This window comes from Hyla sarda, chromosome 3 (assembly GCF_029499605.1).
Source record: "Hyla sarda isolate aHylSar1 chromosome 3, aHylSar1.hap1, whole genome shotgun sequence".
NCBI classification, from domain to species: domain Eukaryota; kingdom Metazoa; phylum Chordata; class Amphibia; order Anura; family Hylidae; genus Hyla; species Hyla sarda.
The window spans coordinates 190651108-190657181 of NC_079191.1; the positions used below are offsets into that span (position 1 = coordinate 190651108).

The following is a 6074-nucleotide window of genomic DNA, read 5'->3' on the forward strand; positions in this document are numbered from 1 at the left end:
ATCACTGTGCTAAGGGCTTCGCTGTCGTGATTGGCTTTAAGCCACACCATCACTGTGCCGCCCTTATCAGCCCTAGTGACCAGCACATCTTCTCTAGAGGCCAACCAATCTAGTGCCTTCAATTGCTCTGGGGGAAGATTAGGTGTGCTGCTAGGATAGCAAAGTGCCATTACATCTTTTTTACTGCTTGACTAAATAGGTTGATACTGGTGCCTGGGGGAATAGGAGGACAAAATTTTGATTTGTTGCCACCTATAAAAGGTGTCTCTTGAGCAGTATATTCAATGTTATCGTGTTCAGGAATATCCCCGGACAACAGGTCGACCAACATAGTAACACATTATCTTTTTATTTTTTTATTTTTTTATTTTAGAGCCAAGGCAAGTGCTCTCTATCACCCAAAGTGCAAGAAAAAGTGCAAACGTGTCAAACTAAAAAAACGTGCACAAAGGATGCGGTCTATGGCTAAGTACTTCTCCAACAGGAGAGAGGCCCCCCAACAAACCTACCCTTCACCGCCAGAAGGCACCTGCAAGGATCCAGGTTCGATGCCCCTTTTTGCCGAAGCTACTAAGGGGCAAAAAATGCTCCTGGCTTCAACCTAGGCGTTAACCAAGGTATCAGCCCAGGAGCCGTATACTGATGGCATCTTGACCGAAGCCAAGATGCCCAGGGGATGCAGGGAGGTGAGGAACCAAAAAGCCACACACACCTCCCCTAGACCGCCAGGAGGGACACCCAGAAGGGCTACCGCATCCTGAAAATCCTGTGTACAAATAAAGACATAAACATGGCACAGTGACAAGACATAAAAATAATAAATAGGTGGACGAGTGCAGATATACTGCCCGGTCATCCGGCCGGATCTATAAAAATTTCCCCGATCCTAGCCAGAAGGCCGGGATACCAAGGGTGAGTGCCAAAGGTGAAGAGTAATGGTGCAGTGAGTTTCGGCACCTCAGGGTCACCACTCCCCGAGGCACAGACATACCTCGGCTCTACACCCCTCTACCTCATGGCGAAACCCGGAGTAAACAGGTCACATCAGGGCAGCCGTCGAGCTGATTCCTCAGAACCAGCCCCGATACACCTGCCCCCTCCATGCAGCACCCATCCTCACTAGTCTCATACCAGCGTTTCCCATCGACTGGCGGAAACTGATAAGAACAGATACTACACTTGATTTTAGCCAAAAGGCCGAGAAGCGATTATTTATGTCATCAAACTCTTTTACTGTAGGAAAACCCAATTTATTTATTTGACAAGGATCCTTGCCTCCTTTTTTATTCGTAACCAAAAACTCAGTGCTATCATTTAAAAAAAAAATTTTTGCTATGTGAAATTTTGAAAATCCTTTCGAGTCCGACCTTTTGCAAAAATTTAAAGAGATCGATCTAAGAAATGTTCCTCTACAAAAGATTCATTTTTGTATAGAATAGCAGGATAAAAATTTGTTATGATCTCTATTGGTTTTATTATATATATACCTTATAATTTTTGTACTTATGTTGGTGAAGGGCCTCCTTCCTTTTTCCTTTACATACCTGGTTGATAATTTAATAGATCAGGAACCGGATGATGCGTCATTGACGCGAAACCGTGCTGTCCTTCTACTGCACTCCGGCTGCCGGCTGGTAGTTGTCTTCCCTCCCTGCACCTGGGTGAACTTTATTTGTGTATGGACAATGTATCGAACATGTCCGAATATGTTGTAAACATGGACATTGGTTCAATCAAGTCCGAACTTTCTTCATTCTATATGGTGAGTGCAGACATGCTTTTTTCCTTTGATATTTTTGTGGAATTGCTGGTTCTACCAGTGTCTGGCACCCCATTGACTCCACTTGTTCACCAGGTGTAGGATTGCTGTGCTGCGTTAAAGGCTGCTATACACGTGTGCAGTGCCTTTCCCCCACTCTCCTACCTGTTTAGATTTGTAAATTCTATTAAAAAATCATAGTTCTTCCAGTAATTGTCAGCTCCTGTATGCTCCAGATGAAGTTGAGTAGTTCTTTCCAGTGTGACACATCTGTTTATGTCAGGAGTAGTTCTTTCTCTCTGCTGACACCTCTGTTCATGTTAGGAACTGTCCAGAGCAGGAGAGGTTTGTTATGGGGATTTGCTCCTACTCTGGACAGTTCCTGGCATGGACAGAGTTGTCAGTAGAGACCATTGTGATCAGACAGAAAATAACAACTTAACTTTCCTGGAGCATACAGCAGCTGATACATACTGGAAGGATCAAGATTTTTTAATTGAAGTAATGTATAAATCTGTTAGCCTTTCTGGAGCCAGTTCGTATGAAATCTTTGTTCCCACTGGAATACCCCTTTAACCCTTCAACTTTGATTGTGGCATCTACAATGTAAAAATATGGTTGTCTGTATATGGTTGCCTATTAGCTCAGGGTGCTGATTGGAACCCCAGAAACAGGATCCGAGGGTACTGATCAGCTGACTTGACGACCTGTGGACCCTCACTTGCCTCCGTGTTGTTGGGGCAAAGCTCTAAGAACAAAGGCATCTCCAGCACCCTATATAACAAAATACAAAAAAGCCCCCAACAAATAACAGATCTTCACCTTTTTTTTCCGTAAATAGTTTTTTATTGAGATTTTTAACACACAATAGTAACATAGCACTTACGTCAACAAAGCTAGAAGACAAGCAACGTTAATGCAATGTACATATATCATGGTTTTGTGTATGGTAAATCAACCAAGCAGAACCAAAAAAGAAAACCAAATCTCACAGTGACATCACGATTGCATCTATGGATGGATAGAGGAACAGGTCAATGCAAGTAATATGTAAATAAACAGGATTATCATACTCCAAGGAAATTTGTGAACTGTTTCATGTAACCTAAGATGGGCATCGCCCTCGAAGTGATCAGGCCTTGATTAATAGTCATATAATGATTTTTCCCGAAAAGGATCTATTATATATCTATACAATATGGGGAAATGATCCATTTATTCCACCTCTTTTGAAAATTGGCAAAAGTGCCAGAACCCAGGGCTATTATTTTCTCAAATGAGTATGTGGTATTGATTTTGGCAATGATGCTATCTATAGTCGGCACTGTGGCAGTTTTCCAATGACTCGCCAAAGCTATTTTGGCAATGACACACATAATGCAATATAAATCTCTAGAGGTTTTGTTCATAGAAGAGAGGTCTAAGAACAGTAATGTAGATTTAGGTGACCAAGGAATACCATTACCCAATAAGGATGTAAGCACCGAGAAATACTTCTCCCAAAAGGGTCTAATAAGCGGGCAGTCCCATAGTATGTGACGCAACGTCCCCCTCGCTCCACAAGTCCTCCAACATAAGCAGGAGGTCTCCGGATACATCAATGCCAGTCTATCTGGGGTAAAGTACCATTGTAAAATTGTTTTCATGGCCGATTCTATATGAGAGGTACATGACAATGCTGCATGTAGATGTTTAAAAGCGTTCTCCCATATGGGGAGGGGGACTGTGATACCAAGATCTTTCTCCCATAAACGTAGTGGATAGGGCTTGAAGGCACTCTGAGAAGCCATAAGGGCGGCAAAGAAAGGCTTAAGGCCTTTGTTAGTAGAAGCTAGAAGGCAAAAAGCGGAGCCATCCAAGTCACCTGGGGCACGAGTGAGATGGTGTATGATGTGTCTGACTCGTAGATATTTGTAGAAATCCTTGTTGGGGATGTTATATTTAGTAACAAGATCTGAAAAGGGCAGAAATGCACTATCAACCTTTAGATGTTTAATATGAGTAATACCTCTCTCAGACCACGTAGATAAGTCTAAATCAGGGATCTGGGCTTGAAGGAAAGAAAGCGGTAATGCATTAGAGCTCAGACCAATAGGCGCTAGCATGTGAGAGATAAAATAAGACCAAGCAGCAAAGGATGCCTTCACTATTGGGTTGGATAGACTTGGAGGTGTGACGGACCAGAAGGGAGCGTACAATACATCTTTGAGGGAGAATGGAGTTACACTAAAAGCTTCAATGTCTAGCCAAGGAACTGTTCTCTTGCACCACCAAAGCTTGATATTCGAAATTAAGGTTGATATGTATTAAACTGAAGGTTGGGCAAGCCCAAGCCTCCCACTAATTTGGTTCTAGATAGTATGCTAGATGCCAGCCTGGGTTTCCTTCCCGCCCAAACGAAAGAAGAGAGGATTCTCTGCGCCCTAGAAAAGAAAGAGGAGGGAAGAGAAATAGGTAAAGTGCGGAAAAGGTAGAGAAATTTTGGAAGTAAGAACATTTTAAATGTGGCAACCCTCCCGATCCACGAGATCTCTGATTTAGTGAGGTGTTCTACATCATTTGATATGGACAACAGTAGCCTGTCATAATTGTCAGTGTATATCAATTTAACTGGGTAGGACAACTGGACTCCTAGATATTGTAAGCTGGTGGGACGCCAATCAAATGTAAACATAGATTTAAGGGAGGATAGAAGGTGAGGAGGGAGATTTATGGGGAAGGCCTGGGTCTTAGCACTATTAAATTGGTAATAGGAGAGTGTTCCGTACTGTCCTATGATGTCCAGTACAGCCGGGATCGATTGTAAAGGATTAGTTAGTGACAGAATTACATCATCCACATAAAGTGATATAGAATGGTTGGTGGGTCCGATAGTAACTCCCGACACACTAAGGTCGGTTCTGATGGAGGTCGCCAGGGGCTCCATAGATAGAATATATAGTAATGGAGAGAGGGGACAGCATTGACGGGAGCCATTAGAAATAGAAAAAGGAGCGGATAAGCACCCATTAGCCAGTACCCTGGCCATAGAGGTGGAGTAAAGGGACACAAGCGCTGACACTATGGCACCCGAGAACCCCATCGCTTCTAGGACCGAGAAGGCGAATGACCACCGGAGGTGGTCGAACGCCTTCTCCGCGTCCAGGGCCAGGATGACCGCCGGTGTGGATGTGCATTCCAAATGGTGAAAAACATGAAGGAGTCGTCAAGTATTATCGGAGCCCTGCCGTCCGGCCACAAATCCAGATTGGTCTATATGAACTAACGAAGGTAAGACCACGGAGAGTCTACACGCCAAGAGCTTTGCAAAAATTTTTATGTCCTGATTGAGTAACGAAATTGGACGAAAGTTTTGGGGCCTGTCAGGCTCCTTACCAGGTTTAGGCAAGGTAGTTATAGTAGCCTGCAAGTTCTCCTGCGGAAATGCTCCAGTGACAGTGGCCGTCCGGCAGAACCCCAACAAATGGGGAGCTAATAGTTCGCTGAAGGCCTTATAATAAGAGGCAGCAAACCTATCAGGTCCTGGCGCCTTGCCCCTCGGGAGTGAGTTAATCACATTAATTATCTCCGGTAATGTAATGTCTCGATTTAAGTCGAACAATTGTGTGTGGGATAGGGTGGGGAGATTAAGTCTCCGCAGACAGGATTGGATAGAGGAGGCTATATCTGGGGATGAAGGGATGGAGTCTTTCAAATTATATAGGTGGGAATAGAAGGCTCCAAAGCCATTGGCAATGTCTAAGGGGGTATATAATTTAGCATTAGTGGTCGGATGGAAAAGAAATGGAATGCGTGATTTCGCCTGTCGACGCCTGAGGCGGTTTGCTTGTAGTTTGCTGGCTTTATTATTCTGGGAATAATAACGTGCTTGAAGTTTTCTATGTGTCTTCTCGTATGATGATAATAGCAAGCAACGTACATCCCTTCTCAGGGAGTGCACTACTGCAGCATTAGCATCTGTGGGACATAGTTGATTAGTGAGTTCTGCTTGCTTTAATTTGGTAAGTGCTTCTTTAATGGCTTGTTCTTTACGTCTTTTTTAATATAGAGCTATACTTGATGCAGAAACCCCTTATTACCGCCTTGTGGCAGTTCCATAGAAGTATGGGATCATTCACAGAGTCCGCATTATTTGCAAAATATTCCGTGATGTCTCGTCTTAAACAGTCCCCAAATTGTGGGTGTGACCAAAGATATGGGTTACCGCGCCAAGCATAGGAGGGAGGGGAGACCGTGTCATCCCGCAATGTCAAAACAATAGCAGCATGGTCCGACCATTTCATAGGTTCAATATTGGTGGCCCTGACCTTAGTTA

The 6074-nt window shown here is 43.8% G+C and overlaps 1 non-coding gene across 1 annotated transcript; it reads right to left on the reverse strand.

Annotated features, from left to right (window-relative positions):
* Positions 1-1009: 1009 nt before the first annotated feature.
* Positions 1010-1209, reverse strand: LOC130363279 (U2 spliceosomal RNA). Its single transcript, XR_008891778.1, has one exon. It is a non-coding gene; the product is annotated as a U2 spliceosomal RNA (small nuclear RNA).
* Positions 1210-6074: the final 4865 nt, after the last annotated feature.